The sequence below is a fragment of the Pteropus vampyrus genome, unplaced genomic scaffold (assembly GCF_000151845.1).
Source record: "Pteropus vampyrus isolate Shadow unplaced genomic scaffold, Pvam_2.0 Scaffold59, whole genome shotgun sequence".
Taxonomy (NCBI): Eukaryota; Metazoa; Chordata; class Mammalia; order Chiroptera; family Pteropodidae; genus Pteropus; species Pteropus vampyrus.
Window position 1 is genome coordinate 5,393,009 of NW_011888840.1, and position 23,818 is coordinate 5,416,826.

Here is a 23,818-nt window from a genome sequence, read left to right on the forward strand (position 1 = left end):
TTTTCTCTTATTGCTCTGCCCCTAGAGGAGAGGGCTGGGAAGTGATGATTTAGGGAAAGATTTGAAAATAAGATTCTTGTTTGGAGTTTGATAAGAATCAAAGGACTTTGCTTGTACAGCACTTCTGCAAAGGGTGAGGGTTGGGAATACTCGGCTAAATTATTTCTTACTGTTTTATTCTCCTATCTGTTTGCATAATTCAATTTGCATTTTCATTTGCATATTAATTCACTTTCCAAGAACAACCCTGGACCAAACCCAGATGCAGTGTGACATGTGTGTGTGTGTGTGTGTGTGTGTGTGTGAGTGTGTGTGTGTGTTTGACATAGGTACACATTTGAGGAGAGAGCAACCGTGACCCTGATAAGCAGCAGGAATTAGAAGACATAATTCCCCCAGTAACAGCCATCCTGAACCTCCTCGATTCCAGTTTCTTTGACCATATACTAAGGCCCTGGTCTCACCCAGTCTAGACTTGTCTAATTGTAATGTGAATTTCAGAAAGGAATGATACAGAGAAAGAGACAGAGAGGAAGGAAGAGATGAGGGAGATGTTTTTATTAAGGGAGACTAAGTCTCCCCTTGCTATTCAGTTGTGCCTTGGAAACCCAAGGGCCCAGATGGCTTGTCCTCAACAATAGCAATAGATAAGGAAGCACCATGTCTGACCCATTTGAATATCATCCAAAAGGAAATCCTCTTTCCTTCTGCAGGAAACTCCAACACTACATCTGGCAAGAGAACACAGGCAACAAGAGGCAGCTGTATTTGATGGCAGGAGCACAAAATCAACAATTTGCAGCTAGCTCTGCCCCTGCTGTGTCTCTCCCTTCTCCCAGCCCCATGATCCTCACCTGTAAAATGGGCTGTCGGAAATAATGAAAAGTAAACGACAACGTCAACACCAGGTCTGCTGCTTCCAGCACAATCTGCAAGTCTATGTTCTAGACCCACAAGATAATTGGGGGAATGAACCCAGTGGTGGTACAATAAGCACCCCAGTACACCTTTAAATACTCACTTTTGTTTCACAGAATCTTCTCATCCCAGCAAAATCCTCTTCGCCTCCCAAATGGAATGTTGCCTCTTTGTGACGCCTTCCAACACTCATTGCCCAGGCAAACCCAGCCGTTCTCTCCTTCTATTCTCATAAGGCTCTAATAGTCCACAAGACCCCGAATGATGCTAATGCATTGCTGCTTTCAATGCCTGTCTACCCTGCCAGGTTGTGAGTCCTCAGTTGAAGGTTACAGAGTCTTCATGAAGCCACCGAAGAATCAAAGTTGATAAGATGGAGAACATGCCCTGGAGAAGCTTACAGTCTAGGGATAGATCCAGAAGGAAAACTTCACTATAGAAGAGATGAAAACAGACATAAAGCATAGAAGCAGCCCAGAGACGGAGGGGTTAACTCTGTTGGAAGCAGTGAAAGGTTCAAGGAAGCTTCCCCAAAAGGGGATACACCAAGAGTTGGAATCTACTACAGCATCTGCTCAACTGGCTCCAAGAATGCTCATTGAATGAATGAATGATATCAACACCAGCTTTTTCCATTCTCTGAATATTCGGGACCATAGCGACATCTTAGAAAGTTACACAGCCCCATTCAGTTGCTCTAGCCATAAACATCAACTTGAACTCTGCAAATCTAGGCTGGCATTTAGCATTTTAGATGTGGATGGAGGGTGTCAGCCATGTGGCTGAGATCAGGTCTAATTCAGCGTTCATCCCTGAGATTCATTAATTATTAAAGAATGTTTTTTGCTTTGCTCTCTGGAAGCTAGAACCAGCATCATCTATTCAAAGATCGTGTTCACCTCTGCCCAACATCAGCTCATGTAAATGGTCATGGGGATGTGAATATAGTCAATAGTATTGTAATAACTATGGATAATGCCATGTGGGTACTAGACTAATTTGGGGGATCACTTCATAAATTACATAATGTCTAACCACTAGGCTGTACACCTGAAACTAATATAAAATAATATTGAATGTCAACTGTAATTGAAAAATTTTTTAATTTTTAATTAAAACTTTTAAAAGATTATATGCAAAGGGGTCTTATAACTCAGGACATGATAAGCATTAGCAAAAAAAAAAAATTGTTGACTACCTACTTGGTGCTGAACACCATTTAAACATAGGGATAACTACAGAGAATAAGAAAGTAAAGTCTCTAATCTGATCTAGTGGTCGAACAGCCTGCCTTTACCTGCCGGCATGTTGCAGAAATCCCTCCTAGGTTTAGAGATCCTGGTCTGTCAATCTATAGTACTGATTGAAAGTCAATCTGCAGTCCCCTGCAAATACGAAGCAGAGCATTGCATTATTTTGTCCTTATTGCTCTCTCTAGCTAAATGCCATTTCTCCTTCCCTCATTCCATCACCTCTTTCTTCCTTGAATTTCCTTCTGTGTTTCCTCAAGTTTCTAATAGAAACTCCATGAAGGCAGAGAACTCGTCTGATTTGTTTGCTATTGTACACCCCAACTGTGGCATAGCAAAGGCTCAATAAATATTTCTTGAATGAATACATGGCATGATGGATGACAAGATGAAGGCATTTCCTCCTCCAGGAAGCCTTCTCTGATTCCAAAGCCAGGGTAAAGAACTTCTCCTGGCTGCTTCCACAGCTTCTCTTCCAGGTCCAGCAGAGCTCATTCTCTTTCCCTATTTTTTCTCTCTCCATGGTTAGACTGTGAGCCCCCCTAGGGAAAAGGTCATGACTGTTTCATCTCTAATTCTCTGGCTCTGGCAGAGAGACAAACACAAGGATGTGCTCAGACAGTAAATAATGGTTAAACCAAATGAAAACCTTTTGACTCTTAGGTAATAAAGGAGATGGAGAAAATAGGTATACTCAGGGCAGATACTTCATAACAACTTGCAAAGACTTTACAGAGAGATGGAACGTGCAGGACCTGTCACTATACTGGTGGTGCTCATATTTGTCACTATACTGGTGGTGCTCATATTTGAAGTGTTGGTCTAGATCCTGCTGCTCCTGTGCCTTCCATGTGGCCTGTTCTGGTTTATGGCTCTGTCTCTGGTTGGCTATTAACATGAGTTAGTGCCAGCACTTTACAATCTGAACCTCTGCAAAAGAAAACAGCTGTCCTAAGACTGACTGGTCGGCCACAAGAACAACAGTGTGCAGACAAGGAGCATGATACCTCTGAAGGTTCCCTTCTGCCACCTTGCCCTGACAGAAAGCTACAGGTCTTCCAACGACAATGTTTCTTTTCAGTGAATGCTGACCCTCAAGTCTCCAAGATATAGTCATCTCCACTCTCAGGGCCACCATCCCTCACCTATCTCCTGCTCCCACCCTTGTCCCTTAGAGACATTCTCTACTGGTGGCCAGATTGAGCTCGCAGAAACAAGAATGTGATAATCATGTGCTCTCTTGCTTAAAATATCTCAATGGGTAAAACAGAAATCATTATCCTCAATGAACAGATGAAAAACAGAAGCAAAACCAAGTTACAGGTGGATGTGGCTGTTACTACTTAAATCAAACTGTTCTGACCTAAAGCCATATTTTAGCCAGTCAGACTTCATGTCTCAAGCAAGGGACATTTCAAAGGACTTGACAACTGAGCTGAGGCTCGGAGAGAGTGTTGGCCTTAACTTCTGTGTTTGGGACATATCTCTATAGCCATTTCTCTCCCCGTGGGATTGAAGATGAGCTAGAGAGAGGCCGCAGCAGTCTGGAGGCTATTGCTGTCATACTGATGATGAGTGACCAGGGTCTGCACTTAAACAATGACAGTAGGGATATAGAGAAGATATGAAAAACGTTTTGAAGGCAAAGTTGGCAGGAATGATGATCGATTGAACTGGGAAGTAAAAAAGAAAAAAAAATCTAGAAAAATCCAGCATTAGTCATGATAGTCAACTATCAGCAGCTTAACGAAGTAAAGGTTATTTCTCCTTGGAGTCTTCGATTGAACCACCTTTAATCAACCAATTACTAAAAAGAGAAAGTAAGAAGGATGACACAGGGGGTTTCATAGCCAGGCCTGGACATGGTGCAGACCATTTCTGGGGGCCCCACACCTTCCAGTGGCCACAACTCAATCACATGGCCATGCTCACTGCAAGGGAGGCTGGAAGATACAGAGGAATCCGTGACTAAGAATGAGAACGCCTGTCCATGCCGGCACCACGGCTCTGAACAGACTTCCTTTTGCTTGATTATCATCCTTAGAATGGAAAATTCACATATTCTTGCAAAGTGCAGTAAACAACCCTATCTCACTGAGATGTATTAACGACCAACATAAACTACTGAGCCCTAAATTTAAACAAATGTATTATGTTCGTTGATAATAGCAGAATAAACATGACCCTAATTAATGAATTTTCTCGGAGCTATAAGCTCTTTACTCGTTCAAGTAGGGGCAGAAATGGAAATTCGGTGTAACTCAGTAATATGAAGTGTCTACTTTAGGCTCAGTGCTGTGCCAAGCAGAAAGGAAAATAAAGACATACCGGATACCTACTGGGACCTCATCTTATGCGTGAAATGCATAAATATAAAAATAACAAAAGAAGCATTATGGCTAAGTTCAAAAAAGGTGGGGTTTTATCTTTTCATCAGCTTAAAGAAAGAATATACCGTGAGGACTGGGGTAGTTGAAACCCACTTCCTGAAGAAACAGATAATAATAATAAAAGCCATTGTAATTCATACCTACTTTCAATAAAAATTAACACAAGAGTGAAGGTTGATAAAATCTGTAATATGCTTTAAACCCAGAAGTCATTCTCACCACGTAATATCCTTTAATAGTCTCCAAAACCTTGTGAATTTGGTTTCATCAGGACTAACCCACTGTCACTGAGAATGAGAAAGGGGTCATGACTTGCCCTGGGACACACAGCTGGCGAGGGAAACAGTAGGCCCGAAACAAGGGTTGGATTTTTTTTTTCCTTTTTTTCTCTTTTTTTCTTTCCCTGATTTCTAATCCAGGGCTCTTTCAACTCTATCACATTGTCATTAAAAATAAAATAGTGTTTTTTGACAGACTTACACTGTGGTAACCACAGAGAGCTCATGGCATGCTCCAAAGCAAACAGCAGCTAAGGGGAAAATCTTTCCACACAGAGAGAGCAAAATCTCTGTTGGCTCAAGGATGATCCAGCCAGGGGCAAGGGAAAAAAAGCCACAGGCTCCAAAATCTCCCTGAAGATTGCTCCATCCAGTTCTCAAGTCGAAAGCATCTTTGAAGTATAACACAACCATCTCAACAGGTAAAGGAAGTGGAACTGTGAGGGCTGTCAGTTTCATCAAGTTCATTAAATAAATTAGACACAGAAGAGTTGATGACAGAATATAGCAGCCTTTTGTGGATGGCTCTGAGGAATCCCGGCTCCTATCTGGGGTGATGTCCCATGACCCCCAGGCCCCTGCCATTCATCATCTTGACTCATAGGCAGGTGGGACACTAAGATCCTGAACAATAAAGGATATCTGAGTTTGTGACACTTATTTGTACACAGCATTCTGCCTGCGTCAGCAGTAGGTTCTCCAAGGAGGTCAGTGAAGCACAGAAGCCCCACGTCACGGAGAACTAGAGACCTGCCATGGTCCCCTTGAGCCAAGCAGTTCTGTAGGGTGGACAGCAGCAGTCTCCAGGACCAGTTTGGCAGGGAGATGTCTCTTTGAGTGAGAAAGGACCAGTGGAAATGGGAAATAGATTGAAGTCCAATTTGCCTTGACCCCAAGGGGAGTCCACACTCCTAGCATGATGTGTGGGCTATCCGTATCACGGTTCCTATCTACTTGAGCAATCTCTTTGTACCTACTTCCTCCTTCCTCATGTTCCACTAACATGACCTTGGCGACATGTCACTTACCATGTACCTAGGCTGGCTCATGATTCTGGTTACTGCTTTTTGGGTTGTCTCGCCTACTTTCTCCACTTGACAAACTCCTACCCATCTTCTATACTAGAATGTTAATGTCATTTCATCTACGACAATTTCTCCTAGTTATCCTTTCAGCCATTAGGAAGCTACTCCCTTTGCTTTGCATCCATAGTACTTTGTATACGTTATTGTTAGAGCACATGTCACATTCTGTTAAAATACAGTGTATTCTTGTCTGTCTCCCTGACTAGGAAGTCAAGTAGACCAGCATGTCTAATTCCTCTGTTTTCTCCACACATCCACCGTCTTGCATGCCACATGGTAGGCACTCAACAAATGTTGGTTGGAGACGGTAAATCTCAGGCAAAAATCTGGCTGGAAAGAAACCATGAGGAAATGGAAAAAGTCCGGTATCCTGGACCCACTGCCATCTGCCTATGGGATCCTGGACATAGCAGCAAGCATATAGAAAGTGGGATTATTTTGTCTATCTCAGATAACTAAAGTGAAGATTAAACGAGAGAAAGTTAGGGGGAAATAATTGTTTAATTGTGTCAACAGTGAATCAATAAGAACATGAAAAAAAAATTTCAACGTATACTTTTACCTACACTGGTCCATTGCTACAGTGTTAAGAGGAAAAAAATGATATTAACTGATAGGATAAGAGGAAGGTCTTTCAGTCAATGAGCTGAGCAATATATAAATTCAGATTTATATCCAAATGGTCATTTGGTCCCAGAATGATGAAGAAAGGAGACACAAGAAGGCAAGGAACCCACTAAATAAAATCATAGCCTCTCCGACTCTCCTTATGCTTTTGGATGCTGTTTAATCACACCACTTGTTGGTGTTAGCATTTGTTTATTAAGATTTGCATTCACCCAAAGACCCACACAGCTCAATCTCATAGTGCAGCAGCTCTATCTACTGTAGGTAGATTTTCTTCTTTCTACATTCCCACCCGTGTTATTGCCTTAGAGTACAGAATTCTCTGTCTGCCTTATTTAGTAGTGGTAATAGTAGTAGCAATGATAGTGATACAAATTGGTAGCAAAGGCTGTACTACAGAAATTCACACTTACTAAAAGCTTACTGACAGCCATGTACCGGGTGGTCATTTTACCCACACCTCAGTTCATCTTCAAAACCCACCTGTAGGTGACTTATTATCTTTTATTCATCAAATATTCTATGACATCTTCTAGCCACTGGGGATAGAGCAGTGAAAATGCTGGGCAAAGTCTCTGGTCACTTAGTAATTATTACCTGATAGTGGGAGAAGAAAGACAATAGCCAAACAGTAATCATATTGGATGAAGAGTTTTCAGAGGAGTTGATTCGACAGAGAGCAACTGAAAGGTGGTTTTGTTTTAAGTAGTAAAGTCATCATTAGTTTAATTTTACCAGTGAGGAAATAGAAGTTAGGAGAAATTTACATAACTTGCTTGAGATCACGCAGCTACACACTGACAGAGCGAGGCCTTAAACCCAAGTCTCTGAATCTAAAGCAATGAAATAGCCCACATAACGAAATACTGTAAGAATTAAATGTACCATTCTCTAAGCCTTTGTTCAATAGTTTCTCAGGAACAAGACAAAACTCGGTGCTGGCTAAAATGATTGCAAAAATCTTCACGAGGGAGGAAAAACTTAAGCTGGTCTTGAAGCGTGATTAGGATCTAGAAGAGGAGGCAAGGTAGGAAGAAAGGAGGGAAAGAAGAAAGGAAGGATGGAGATGTGAACAGAAAGAAACTGATATTTACTCAAGACTTATTAAGTATCGGGAACCAGGGAAAGTATTTTAAATATGGTATTACAGTAAGTACTTAAATTTTTTAAATAAACAAATAATAAGGCAGATATTTAATAATTTTACAGATAAGGAAACTGAGATTCGGGGTGATTAAGTGGCTTTCCAAGGTGACACATTTGGTAAGTGATGACACTGGCCATTAAGCATGTAAGTGGGAATTGGAATGCTACTATATGCAAGGAGGACTAAGAAAGCTGGTGCCTGAGGCACAAGTCTATACTGGGGATTTTCAAAAAGTCTAATTTAATGGGTAAGTCAACCAAGGAGAGATTTCAGAGAACGTTCAAGGAGAGGCAGTGGAAGTTGAAATTGACAGAGGAGACAATAGGGGTATAGCAGGTTTTTTTCAGTCTTCAAAGGTGAAGACTGAAGCTGTCTCTGACTTTACTATTTCCTCTTGAAGTCATCACTCCCAAGTCTGGCTCCCCAAAAATATTCTACTCTAATGAGAATTTGTTGTATCTCTTCTCAGCTAGACTGGGCTTCTTCAAAACATAGACTGTCATTAAATGAGAATTTGTTGTATCTCTTCTCAGCTAGACTGGGCTTCTCCAAAACATAGACTGTCATTCTAGTTTCTCCATCTCCTTGGCATTTGGCACAAGGACAGGCACAGACTGCTCAATTCCAGCTGGCAACACCTATTACAATCAGGCAGGCAAGCTCCCTAGAAGATGATGGAACATATGGCACCAAGGTGGGGAGTCCCAGTGCCAGGTCATATCAAAAGGAGATTCGTCCAAGGTAGCCTGAGCCCGCAGAGCCTGAGAGGGCCGAATCTGACTCAGCTAAAAGAGGAAGTCATAATCATCACTGCGAAGGCGGGGTGAGCCATAAATTCTAAGTGTGAGTGAGGCAAAACTGAAAATAGGAGAAGGAGCCAGGAAGTCAGGAAGAGAATCAAGGACATGATGGAATGCCATGTGAAGGGCGAGATGGAGCAAGGGGTAAGTAAGTAAGTAAGTAAGACCGTGAACAAATGAGATTCTTTGCTGGAGCCTCCTGCGTATGTTGTTGAGAACCAGCAACAGGGAAGATGTGGAGATTTAGGACAACTGACAGGGATAGACACCTGTTAAACAAACATTAAATAGAAGATAGAAAGAAAGTAGGAAGGAAAAGATATGGAAGTAAAAAGCCTAGAGGAAGAAACTGAGGGAAAAGGAAAAAGGAAATTACATATGGCATTTTCAGGAGTGGTTTATAACAGGGGTCAGCAAACTATAGCCCTCACGCCAAATCTGGCCCACTAAATGTTTTTATAAATAAAGTTTTATTATAACAGCCACACCGACTGATTTAAGTAATGCTTATGGCTGCCATCACACTACAGTAGCAGAGTTGTTGCAACAAATAATGTCTGGCCCACAAAGTCTAAAATATTAACTATCTCGCCTTTTACAGAAAAGGTTTGCCAACCTCTGGTTTGTAATAGAGGAGTATGGTAGGTACTACAGCCACAAGAGTGGGTAAAGATAAAACTGAAATTCTTGATTGAACTGAGAATTTTGAATGCCTTGCTGAAGAGTTTGAATTTTTTTTTTCTGCAGGCAGTGCAGATCCATCCAAACAGCCTGAAGTACAAAACTCATCTCTCCACAAGCGTAATTCAAAGCCAATCGAAGAGCCCAAGCGTTTCGGCCAATGTGGCACTTGAGCATAAGAACAGTCTTACAGCCATCTCATGGGCAATCAGCAGAGCTCTGTTCTGACCTCAGTGAAGACTTAAGAACTTCACGCTGACCACCAGCCTGCTGTCTCTGAGCATCACTCTGCCTCTCTGGCCTTTAATGGTCTCATGTCCAAACTGTGGGGAAGAATCTCACCCATGGGCTTGTTACAAAGATCAAAGTTAGATAATAGAGAAAAAGCAATTTGTTAAATGAAAAAAAATGTCTTGCAAATGTCAGGGATTATTCATTCATTCATTCATTCATTCATTCAATAAAATAATGTATGGAGTGCCTATTGTGTGAAAGGGGGCTCAGAAATGACTGGGCTTACGTCCCGCGGTCCTGAAGAAAAGGCGACCTGCGGACAACAGTGCCAAAGCACTCTCATGACTTCACGTACAATGCAAAGTAGCGAGAAACCAACTCTGCTTGGGAGGAAGTGGGGCTGCCAGGAAACGGTCAAAAGGAAGGGTCTCTAACACGAAGAGATAGTTCCCCATGTTGAGGAAGGAGATAAGGAGCATGTGCAAAGGCCCAGTGTGGTTTAGCATGAGCATAACCTAGGAATCCACCGAGGATGCAAACAGAAATGAGGCAGAAGAATAATGTAGGCTCCCGAAGGTTTTAATATGCTATGATAAGGACCTTAGACTTGATCCACAGAAAGTGAGGAGCCAGCCATGGGAGGGTTTGGCCTTCAGGAAGAACTTGGTCAGAGCTGAGACATAAATGGTTCAATTGATCAGGCTATTAGTTGAATTTGCACTTTTTCTCCCTTGCATAAACGAGGAGACAGCAGTATAATGATGGCCCATGGAAGAACTTTCAGAGACCTCTTTATGTCAAGCAAGCCAAGACACCCACTCACAGTCATTGCCCTTGCAGCCATTGAAAAAAAAGCAACTGGACCAGCGACAAGAATGATAGCACATGAAAGACTCTGGAATAATCCCTCTGACATGACCCCTGGCCTTGGGACACCTGCCTACAAGAGGAACTGGGCCTATATCTGTGCCATATTTCACATTCCCCAGGCCTGGACTGTCTCCAAGCACGATGCCTGAAGCCAATGTATATCCAGCAGGAGAAGAGATAATCAAGTTATTCAGGAGAGAATGGAAAGAGAAAGATAATTTTCTGATATGGGCTTACACAGTGGGTCGGGGGTTTTGCTGTTCTCTCATTTCTCAAAACCTCAGTGGTATCTTCTTTACCTTAAGAAAAAGGGGATTAGGAAGCCATTAACAGGGAAAGAATTGCTGTGGAAGGGGGCCCACATGAGACAGTGCCAAAACTCTCTCTTTCTGATTGGCTCCTCTGCTGATGGAACCACTTGACCAAGGAGAACAATTTCCTATCTCTGTTCCTGAAACCTCAGGGTGTCATGGAAGAGGGAACAGGACCATTTTGCAGTTTGACATGCATCGAAGTAGTCTAAGGAGGACTCACTGCCACTCAGAGGCAGTCTCATCTAACAGGAAAGTGTGAGTCCTATAGGTATAGAGACATGAGTCCAAAACTGGATCGCAAGCCCTGCTTCCTATGTGACTTTAGGTCACCTGCTAAGCCTTCTAAGCCTCGTCATTTTCCTCATCTATAAAATGAGGATTTTTATGTTCCTGCATTGTTATAGAAGTAAGTTAAGAAGTGCTAAATATAGTATTTAGTGTATGCCCAACATATTATATCTATTATTCAAATTATGCCTCCAACTGAGATGAACGCCCAAGTTCGTAATTTAGTTGGGTATAATACATTTTAAAAAATAAAAACACCGTAACACGAAAATCTTAATATACTGAAAGAAGCATTTGAGGAGGTACTTAGCATTTTACTATTCGAGATTTTCCACATATCCTAGATGATCATACAGCTGGTGCTCAAGAAATTTTGTTGAATGGTTAGATAAATAAATTATTTAGTTAATTAATTTAATATGGGATATAGGCAGATTTTAAGAATAGAAACCCACATAAAACAAGTTTTAATGTGTAAGAAGTTTATATACACTGATAAGACTGCAAAACTAAGACTGCCGAAGGATTGAAAAAGCAACGCAGAGAAGAAGATTCGAAATTACCAATAAGTATATGAATAAAACACTGTTCAACGAACCCACCATTGTATAAACACGAATACAGACTAAAGCACTCTTCACTATCACATTGGAAACAATTTTTAAACTGGTGGCATTCTATGATGGCCTGGGTCTGGTGAGATGAGGGAATTCATGCACAGTTGGTCAGAATGTACAAGCATCAACCTTTCTGGAAAGCCACTTATCAGAACTATTAAAAGCCTTTAACATATCTGTACATTTTCACTCAAAAGTCTCCTCCCAGAAAGCTATAATACAGAAACATTGGAGCCACAGGCGAAGATTTCTCTACAGGAATGTGCTTCAATCATAAACGTGCTCGGCACAGAGGTGCACGCGATGGAGTTAAGATACCCAGCGGCAATAGCAAAGGAGTGGACGGGAAATCAGATAGAAGTGTTATAAGTCGTCTACATTGTTCTAGGGTATAGTAAAAATACTACTAAACTTAGATTTCGTTAACATGATCTGTGTGTTAAAAGAGCTGGGTTAACTACTACAACTACAGCTGTAGAGCGCACAGCTGCCGAATGAGTGGGAAAAACAAATGGAAAGAGAAAAACAAAAAGGAACTGAACCAATCACCATGAACTCAAGAAGAAGAAAAAAGATAAAAAGCAACACAAAAGACTTGGAAAGCACAAAATCAAATTGTAAAAATAAATCCAAATATATCAGTATTAGCTCCAGTGCCATATTAAAATACCACAGACTGGGTGGCTTAAACTCTGGAAATTTATTTCTCATACTTGTGGAGGCCGGAAGTCTGATGTTAGGGAGACGACGTGGGCAGGTTCTGGTGAGAACCCCATTCCTCGCATACAAACAGCCACCTTTCTGCTGTGTGTTCACATGGCCTCTTTTTGGTATGGCACAGGGTGGGGGAGAGATATCTCCCGCTACTTATGAGGCCACCGATCCTATCAGAATTGGATCTCACCCTTTTGACCTCATTCAACCTTCATTACCTCCTTAAAGGCCCTACGTCCAATATAATCCCGTGGGCAAGCAGGTAAGGGCTTCAACATATTAATTTCACAGGGACATCAAATCCAGTTGCTTATGAAAGAAAAAGCATCTTATTATTCATCCTCCAAAAAATTGAATGAGAACTTGTCCTTTACATATGATCTACTAAAATCAAATCGTTCCTGATTGTGGAAAGGTTCGTTCAGAATTTGTAAGCAAAGAGAGTCTGAAAGACAAAAAAAAAAAAAGAAGAAATCATTTTTTCCAGTAAAATTGAGATAGAAAATATAAGTCTGAAGAGATGCATTTACAATAACAGTATAAAATGTAATGAATTACATTATGCATATTAATATATGGAATTATATGTAGGTGACAAAGTTATTTTAAAAAAGAAGCAACGGAGTGATAAACACAAGGGCAAGGAGAGGCCGGTGGGCGGTGGCCCTGTGAGGAAGTGTCAATGCCTTCCTTAAGGTAGACGGTAGGTACACAAATATTCTTCATTATTTAAAAATGTGTGGAATTATCATTAAGTAAACAATGAAAGAAACATGGAGGCTTTCGCAGTTGCCTGCAATTTGAGCAAATAAAAATGGCGCAGAGGACAGAGGGACGTAGGGACGTAGGGACGTGGGGTCGGGATGGCTGGCGAGCAAGCAACGGAGAGAGCGCGGGAGCAGAGTGAAACATACGAGCGCATGAAGGTCCCTCGTTTTAGGGTAAATTCCCTAATGTCTTCTTTCCAGAGTTACACTTAAGCTCTAATCGCCTTTGCCCTAGGTTCTGTGGATTTCAATTTCCATGTTGATAACGTCTCCTCAAAGCACACCGATCTAAAGAGAAAATGCCGTTTGAGAGGAATAAGGCTGCTACCAAATGGTATCCTGCACCAAGCCATCCAAACACTCCACCTTGCCGGGAGACGGCCTTAAAATAGAACAGCACCTAAGAGGTGAATCAGGTGAAGAAATGAGCTGCCAAGCAAATAGAGAAAGGGCAATTCTGATGTACAATTTACCCCGTGTAAACTGGCGTACTTATCTACCGCTTTCTATCACTCCGCATTTCCATGGTGTCTATCATCATAGCACCAGGACCATTAGATAAAAGATATGAGACTGGGAGAAAGCTGTTAAATAAATGGGGCTTCAGAGAGTCTAATGAAAGATACTTTCCACGTCCAAAAGGCCCTCAGAGGGAAGAATCACCAGTTTATGGGATTATTTATGTGCTCCCTGAAGTTAGGTCTATGCCAGATTTTTTCATGCTGAGTAAACTCATTTAATTCTATATTTTTTAAGTGTAGGTTAATAATTTCCGACAGTTTTACATGCCGACCATAACGCAGGGCAGGGGAAAAAGAAGTGAGTACTAGGCTGAATACCGTAATTCAGCAACTGTGTTACCGCGGGCAAACCATCAACCTTAATTCCCTCTGTGTATAATCATGTATAGTGCCTGCCCCCACCGACCTATGGCTTTGTGTGTGTGTCAAATGGTTTATTATGTGAAAAAAGTGAACAGTTATCAAAAAAAGCTTAAATCAATTTAAATGGGTAATCATGTACATTAAATACTGAAATCTCAGAACAGAATTTTAGCCTGGGTTTCTTTCCCTTTTGGAAAAACCAACAGATATCTAAGGAGTAAGGACTAAGATTATTGTGACCTACCCCTTCCCAAAGCAAGGTCAGATTCATATCTAGGCTGACCGCATTAAAGATCTCCCACGTGGTTCTTATTCAGCCAAGTCAATACCATAAGGATTAATTGATTGCACATAACTCTGGTCCAAACAGGGCGTGTCACATAAAAAGCCCACTGTCTTATGGTAGAGACAGAGATGTCATAAACAGGCAATGCGGGAATATGACTGGTACCATAACCCTGGGAAGAACAAAGCGCTTAGAGGAGGACAGGAGATGGAGTATCTAACTCTGCCTTGAAGCGAAAGTTTCAAAGAGGAAGTGGCATTTGAGGGATGAAGAGAAATTTTCAGACAAATAGAGTGAAAGAGCATCCAACTAGTAGGTAGCAACAGAGTTGGTTGTCACTCGGGATCTCATACCTAGGTAGATTCAGAATGGTCTTTTCCAATTCCCTCCCAAGGGGGCCCCTTAAGTCTCCAGACCTCATGGCTCAACTGTGACAGCCCTGTTCTTGTCCCTTGGCTCAGGACTACATGAGGCTGATTCCTATTCACAGTGAGATCCATTCTTCTGGCAGTCTACCCCCCCCCCCACCTCCTCTCCACCCGCCAGTAAATGGAGTTTACACAGCTGTGAACCTTAAAGACAAGCTTTTGTCTTATAGCCTGTCTTGGGATCAAAACTCTAGAATTTTGCATTAATGAACATATTAAACTATTGAACATACACAGGCCTTATTAATGTTCAGATATGCAAATTCCACACAACACAAGGCATATTGCCCCCAAACGCAGCTTTCATACATGACTCCAGATAGTGAATACCATCTGAAGTTTCTTTCTGTCTGCCTCTTTCTCCCTACCTGGTGGCATGCAATGCAGTATGCTTCAAAAGCAACGTGTGTTAGTCAAAGGCAAGATGGTCTAGGAATCCTAAATGGCCAGCGAGCCGAACCCCTCTGGAGGATAATAATGGCCATTGATTATGTGGCTGAGGATTTCTTGAGCCGGTTTGAGTTCATTGCCAAGGGCCAAGGTTCCTACTCCAGAAACTTAAGCAAAACACTGGGGCCGGTGACCTATTTCCCAAAGAGACAGAGCCTTCTTTCCTACAGACATGACAATGATACAGATGCTATCATTTGGCTGCTCTTAAACCTTTAATCTTTACCCAGGAAATAGTAATATTAGTCTAATGAACGTGGCAGGTGTTTTAGACCAAGATCAGAATTACTTGTCCATAGCCTGGGAGTCCAACAAATGTAGACTCGATTCCCTGACTCACCATCTGACCTTGGGCACGCCACTTAGCAAATCCATTCCTCAGTTTCTCCAGCCATAAAATGGAGATAATCATAGTTCCCACCAGAGATACTCTTTGTCAGGACCTTTGATGTCAGTTTCCACAAACAAAGCACTGTTATAATTATTCGGGGTGCAGCGATGAGAAAAGCAAAAAGCCAGACTGATTTTTACAAGACTTCTCAGGTACCAGTTTCCAGCTACTGTTCATGAGTCATGTTGGACAATGGGCCCACCTTGCTCCCAGGATGAAGGGACTTACACTGGCAGGAAACAGAGTAGGGGATGGAGGGATATGTTTCAGCTTCATAGGTTTGAGAGGTCCAGTGAATGAATGGAGACAAAGACTTTGCCCACCACAATATCTGGAACTTTGTAAGTATAAAAAAAAATGTTAATTCCTCCTTTAAAAAAAAATAGACTTTTTGTGTGTGTGCCATTTTACGTTCAATGCAAAATTGAGAAGAAAGTACAGAGAGTTCCCACACACCTCCAGCCCTACACACCCACAGCCTCCCCTACTACCAACTTCCCCCACCAGAATGGCACATTCGTTACTGATGAACCTACACTGACACATCGTTATCACTCAAAGTCTGTAGTTTACATTATGGTTCACTCTTAGTACATTGTACATTCTACAGTTTGGGGAAACATATAATGACATGTATCCATCATTCTAGTATCACGCAAAATAGATTCACTGCCCTAAAACTCCTCTGTGCTCCGTCTCTTTATTCCTCCCTCATCCCAATCCCTGGTAATGACTGACCTTTTTACTGTCTTCATAGTTTTGCCTTTATTCAGAATGTCATATAGTTGGAATTACACAGTATGTAGCTTTTTCAGATTGGCTTCCTTCACTTGGCCACATACATTTAAAGTTCCCCTGTGTCGTTTTTGGCTGGATAGCTCGTTTCCTTCTAACACTGAAAGATATTCCATTATCTAGAGGTCCCACAGTCTATTTGTCCATTCACTTACTGAAGGACATCTTGGTGGCTTCCAAGTTTCGACAGTTATGAATAAAGCTGCTATAAACATCCGTGTGTGGGTTTGTGTGGACATAGTTTTAAACTCCTTTGGGTAAATACCAAGAAGCACAATTGCTGGATCATATCATAAGAGTATGTTTAGTTTTGTAAGAAACTGCCAAAATGTCTTACAACGTGGCTGTACCATTTTGCATTTCTACCAGCAATGAGTCAGAGTTCCTTCTTGCTCCACATGCTCATCATCTTTTGGTATCAGTGTGTTGTATTTTCACCATTCTAACAGGTGCGTAACATTCTTTATTTAGGAATCACAAATATTAGGATATCGACCTGGGAATATCAAACAGACTGACATTAAGCCAGGACATAAAAGGTAGTAGTATCCCCAGATAGTAATAAACCCTCAATCTCTACATTTTATAGAGTATTTCTCACCATTGTTTAATATATGACCAACTGGTATTTATCACACCTCCATCCAGTGTGTCCTTGATGGCATTATGATTCTATTCTAGCCACAGAGTCCCTGTCCAATAGCAGTAGGCACACTCTGACCACACCCAGAGCCTCCCCCACAAAAAAAGTGAGCAAAAGTTTAGAATTACACAGCCACCTACTTTTTGTTGATTCCATCTGTAACTATTTATCCAGTACCTATGAGATTCTTAAAAAGCTTTGACAAAAAGAGCAAACATTTTTGCAGAGATGAGACCAGAGATCCTCAGAGTAAGGGTCAGATTGGGATTGGGCAAGAGGGGAAAATTTTCCATTTAGAGAAAGCCATATAATCCAAGAAACTGGGAAAATCTTGCTCTTGGGGCAGGAAGATAAGGAGGAGGATGGCAAAACTCTAACTTGTCTAGACCACAATTGGATCGTGATTGGCACAATTGAATTGGATTAGTATCTTCATTGCTGATCTAAGGTAGTTGAGAAGGATCTGTGCTGTGGTCAACACACTTTGCATAAGGACACCTGTGACATCTCATGGAACACACTTTAATCTCATTTGTTATGATGAGTTGCTTTCATGAGTCCATGGTGAATATGTTTTAGAGTTTATTTAAGTAAAGTGGAAAATAGACTTATGTCTATGCAGTTTAACTCAAATATTGGACAATTCGAATGGCCAGCCAACTGAAATATTTGGCGCTCACTCTGGTTTTCTCTTTTTGTGTTTCTTTTTTGTTTATTGTTTATTTGTTTTTGTTTGGGATTTCTCCAAAATGAAGACACTGGAGAAAACAAACTCTTAGATCCTTGTTTTTCTACACATATATAATTTTGTCCTAAGACAGGATAAAATAAATTTATCTCATTTGATTATCCAGTTATTTTGGGTGTTATCTGAACTACCAATTAAGATTAGCAGATGTTTCAAGGTCACAAAAGAAGTTTGTGACACAGCTGGGATGAGGACTTGGGTCTCATGCTCTTTGTGCAGGATATTTGCCATATTAAGTACTACTGGAAAAAGTGAACAATAAATTATAATAGGAATGTAATTGATTTTGACTTAAAAAAAAAAAAAAAGGAGGACCATTGAAATTCATCTTTCCTCAGACCATGAGAGTAATTTGTCAAGCTTTATTAATGGGCATCTTCACATCCTTAGCAACCTTAATTGCTAATTAATTAAAAGATGATTAGATAAACAATAGATTGTACTATAAAATGAAGATAGTGAAATGTACTGTCATGGTGTCTAATGAACGCTCCTTATCCTATTGCCCTTCCAATCTTTCAGCTCTTTGGTTTCTGAAGTAAAGAAACCCAAGAGCCACTTCTTGAAAATTGGAATTAAATCAGATCAACATTAAAGGATTCTGGGTCAAACTGTGTTGAGGGCTGTCCCCAGGCAATCATAATTTAATTAGGGGAGAATAGAGTGGGGGTGAGGGGAATCACAGCATGTAAAATAGTGACAAGAACCTTGATCTTAAAATCAGAATACCTATGTCCCAAACATTGACGATTATGAACACTGTTGACAGATACTTTAATTTTTCTGAGCCTCATTTTCCTCATCTGTAAAATGGAGATGATCGGTTCAGCTGAATGTTACAGAGACTCAAAAATAACAATGCTTTAAACAAGATAGACGCTTATTTCTCTAACTTGTAAAAGATCCACAGACAGTCAAGGACTATGGCAGCTCTGCTTCATATAGATTTCAGAGCCTAGATTCCTTCTATCTTGATTTTCCTCCATGCAAGGGGCTTGTATTCCAAAGATGTCCTCACAGGCTAAGACGGCTGCTCCAACACCAGCCTTTACTTCCAAATTCAAGCCAACGGAAATAAATGCATAAAGATAAAGGAGCAAGGTATCTACACCAGATCTCTATTAAGAAAAGCTTCTAGAAGCCTCCAGACAACATTTCAGCTTACATCCCATTGGCTAGAACCTAGTCATATGGCTACAAAAGAGGCTGATGATTTTAATGTTAATCTGGACAGTGATGTGTCAAGAATGAAGGATTTTATCACTAAAAAGTAAGGAATAGAAATTTGATGGTAGCGAGCTGCCTCTAACCCAAGTTATAGCTCAAACAGATGTTGCAGGAGCCAATGAGCTCATGAATGTGAATTAGATAAGCAAAGTATCTGGCTCATAAAAGGTGTTAAATAGCTGTTGACTGAATCTGTTGAACTAAAAGAAAAAATAAAGTTCTCCTCAGAATCTTGAACCCTCCAGGGAGTAATGGGACTGTCCCCTTAGAACATGCGTATCAAAGGGATACGCATTCCCAAGGAACACCAGAGGAGCCAGGCAGGGAATGGCCTGTCTTTAAACCAAACTTCTCTTCAAGTCTCTAAGAGGCCAAGAAGTGCTAATTTTCTTTTGTGTCTTATACCTCCATGTCTTTGAGAGTCAATACATATAGCTATTCCTTTTGCTGAATCATCATAAGAGTCAGTACATATAGCTATTCCTCAGACAGTTTGCACCCCAAAATTTCACCACTAATGAGAACTAAAAAGAAAAAAACTTTTTTTCTTCAGCCGGCCAGTTTAAGATAGGTTTATTGTTATTTACAACCCTCCCCCAAAAAAGAATCCTTATTGTGGACATTGTACAGGAAATTCAACCATGAAATGAAAAGTGGCTCCCAGGTCCCAGACCAAAGATCAATATCAACAAAGCATCTGATAACAATTGGACAGTTTTAGGTTAAAAAAATCAAAAAGAATATTTCACATGCTATAAAGATTAAAACAAACCCAGAAATAAAAGTAACAAAAATTCCTCTATTGTAACGGTACTTAGAGAGTTCACCAAGCACCTTTCAATGCACCAAAGGGAGTAGATTTCTCCACTGGTTCTGGTGATTATTTTAAAAACTTATAGTACTTCCTTGCAAAGATATACTAACAAAAAAAAGGAAAGAAAAAGAAAAAAACAGTAAACAATTCCAAATCTGGAACAGCTGACTTGGGAAAAAAATACCAAAAACCAAGGTTTTAATTTCTAAATGTTTAGGACATCGCAAGCACCATAACATTCTGATGTGCATCTTTTTCTCCTAAGCTGCCTTTTAATGCCGTTTAGTACCTCCCCCCAAGACCGATAGCATATTGAGTAGAACTGAAATGTTGTTTATTACACCACCAGATCATGGTTTTAATAGGGGGATATAATCTCATTACAAGCTCTAGTAGTCACCTAGATTACAATCTTAATTGCTAATATAGGTAAAAGTGTAATAATATATGCTCATCCTTTTTTTGGTAACAGCATAATTAAAGAAGAGCAAGATTTTTTTTCTGTAAGCAAGCCTTCTTGACCTCAGGCTATGCAGACTTCTCCCTACTTTTAAATGTGGTATTTCTGTGATATCCATGATAGTTTAAAGATTCTCTTACATTTTAGGGAAGCCATGAGGTGAATCACACTTCTCTTCCCCAAATATCTCTTTCCCTTTGTCTCTTCAAATGTTTTCACGTATGAAATGTTAAGAGAATGAACTTTGGAAATAGAAGATCTGGGCTCATGTGTTAAGGTTTCATCACTTCCTACTTCTGTTGAGTGAATCAGGTAATGTCTCTGGGTTCAGACTTCCTCATCCATGATATGCGACTGTACATGTCTACTACACATGTGGACCAAATTATTAAAATGTGTAAATATTCTAAAACAGCAAACCATTATACTATTTATTTTTAATGATTTTATACTGAGTGCTTGCTATGAGCAACACACTGAAGCTACATGTATTATCTCTTTTTTACTCTTCTAATACAGAAACTTGGAGTAAGAAGGTATATTAAGATTCCTGAGTGCCAAGTGCATTCCCTTGAGTTAAATAGCCATCCTCTTCTGGTTTCCTTTTAAAGCAGGTGTCAAGCTGCCATGGAGGAATGGATTTGAACATGTAGGCAGTAGTGGTATGACCGGGAATGGACTCCCACCTTAGGGTCTTGGACAGGAAGGTATTAGCAAGTGTAGATGAGGATCAGAGGAGATGGGGTCACACATCAGACAATTATGGGAATCAGGTCAAGATGGAGGAATGAACATGTGCTCATATACAGTACGAGCATGAGGACCAGGAGCTGGAAATGCGTCAGTAACAGGTAGTTGACGGAAAGACAATAGCAGAATCCAAAGATCTAAGCAAAATAATTAAACTAATTGGTCAAAACTGTTAAGAATCACAGGTATAGTTTATACAAATGAGAACTTTTCACTCATATATGAGGGTCAAGAAATTTAGAGAGTCATCATGCGTAATCCTAGACACGATTCTGCCTCATACGATGGGGCGGCCTCTGCTGTTGTTTATCTGCTCACACTCTTCCTGAGCCCTTTGCCTCGCTTCTTTTCCTCACTGGCTTCTCTTATTGGAAGGAATACATTTTTGTTTATTCAGTTAGTTAGTTTGTTTGTTTTTTTAGAGTTCAACTTCTTCCATGAAGGCTTTGAGAATGCTAATAGGAAACACACAAAATAAAAGTGTTAAATATAAATTTTATAAACCAGGACTAAAGGCAATATAAATTAGTATAGTAAGGAATTAAAGATGAAAGAATCAATGGATCTGGGAGGGAAACAGAATGCTAACAGTAGTCATAAAGTCCTATCTATTTGCTATAGTTGATCTGGGATTTGTGTTCTGAGCTCCCTGAGAGTCAGACATCAAAAGAAAATACAATAGAGTCTACACATTCCATCACCAATGATGCAAAAAAAAAGTTTTCCTTGAATATACCTCCAAAGGAAATTTCTCCTGGGAAATATTAATAATAGGTTCTAGGCAATGGAAGGGCAATGTTCTCTAGCATCTCCAGAGCAAAGGGAAAGCAGAATTTATTGAGATTGTTTCCTTCAGGAGATCTCCATTCAAAGCATAGAAGCCAGTGCTGAAAGGAAGAACAGGGCAGATGCCTCAAATTCCCACTAGGCCAATACAGAGAAACTGACCTTTTTCTGCATCAGCTTCTGGAGCCCCTCACCCCTTCTTGGAGCTCTCCATGGTTCTGATCCCCACCTATCATCAACCCTTACCTTATGATCCAAGCTCAACCCACTCACGTATGAGATACCCCCATCAATCTTGCCCTATCCAACATAAATCAACCTCATTTTTCACTCTCTTGAATGTATGAGAAATTATCCAAGGATAATATTCTGTTAACCTTCAAGCAAAGAATTTGAACATGCTGGAGGTGCTCCAAAGATGCCAATTCTCACAAATTCTATAGTCATTTAATTCTGTTTCTCAAATCCATCATTTTAGCCCATGCTCATACTCTGAAACATTCAATAATCTATACTTAGTACCTAACAGATAATATAACATAATAATATTAATAACACTTAGAAAATGCTTGGGATATGTCAGGCACGTTGTGTTATCTCATCGAATCCTCACTACAGCCCTAAAAGGAGCTGCCAGTATTGTTCCTCTTTCAAAGATATGGGAATTGAGACACAAGAAAACCAAGTAACTTGCCCAAGCTTACACACATAGTGGATAATACATGCCAGATGAATGAATATACAAATAGATGAAACCTGGAAGAATGACATCAAAGAGGAGAGATGTTTATCATGAGAACAAATGGAGTATTCACTGAGTGCCTTTCTGCTATGTTTCTTAAACATAGAACTTCACATAAATCTTCCCTAACCTTGTGAGTGAGGCATCTTCAAACACAATCAAAGGTATTAACTCTTAGATGGTAGCTCTAAAAGAAGAATCAGGGAACACTAGATGACATGAGACCCCATGAATCTGATCAGAGAGGGAAGTCCTCAAGACTTGATAAAGCTTTGGAAACCACTTCCATTATCAATGGATATAGAGAGCCCTCAGATGTCTAGGAACAAGTTTTCAGAGTCATTACTACTTTCTGTAGATCCCTACCACAGGAATTTAAATGACTGCACAAACTTTTAGTAGCATAATTATATAACTTTGAATTTTTCTAATTTTAACTACTTTTCTTGTTCTTTCCTCCTTCTGATTGTTTTATAAATACCTAATGCATAGTTCGGGTTGAGCATAGTCCCCATCAAAAAGTTACTAAGTATGAATTTAGAGCTTTTATGTGCCAAGCACTGAGCTTAGCACAGAAAATCCAAAGCTTAAAATGCAGGCATAGCCCCTGCCCTCAGGAAACTTATGAAGACAGGCACTTAAAAGCAATTTTTCAAAGTACTGCTCTTGGTAAAGCATCGGGAGCAAAGGGAAAGTGGACACAAAGAGGAGACAATTAACCGAAATGGGGCCAATAAACCCAGACACAGCAGCAGGAATAAATGCCTGGTGAGAGACCACATCCCTCAGGAGCATGACAAATGCAGTCAAGTTCCAATCCAGTCATAAGACCTAAGAAAGGTTTCCTCTGGGGAAGAGCATGAGACATTAGCTTAGAAGGCGGGAAACAGAGCAGAGCTACCATGAATGGCCGCATCAGCATAGAGCACATAGATCCAGAGGCCTCCATTCACAAAGACTCGATGCCTTGCAGCCAAGTTAACAAGAGTCGCAGGTGTGTGCTGAGTTAGCCAAGGAAATTCTTCTAAGATAAGGCCTGGAGAGGAGAACAAGATCAAGCTCCATCAAGGGCACGTGGGCATGCATGGTAGGTGGTCAGGTGTAAGAATCAGCGATAAGAACATAGCTGAGATTATCTGGACATGTACAATGTGCTCAGCACTATTCTAAGATATGGATGTAGATCTTGTTACCTTATACAGATGAGAAAACTGAGGCAAAGAGAGGTAAAATGAGCTGCCAAAAGTCACATAAATAGGAATGGGGCTGGGGCACAAACCAGGCACCCTGGCTCCAGAGCCCATGAGAACAAATGTCTTGGAAAGGGGGAGATAGTTAATCCTCAAGACCTAAGTTGGTACCACAGAGTGGGGGCTAAAAGGAGTACCCGTCCACTCAGTTTGGGGACCAGCGCCTTTTGCTGCGGCTACTGAG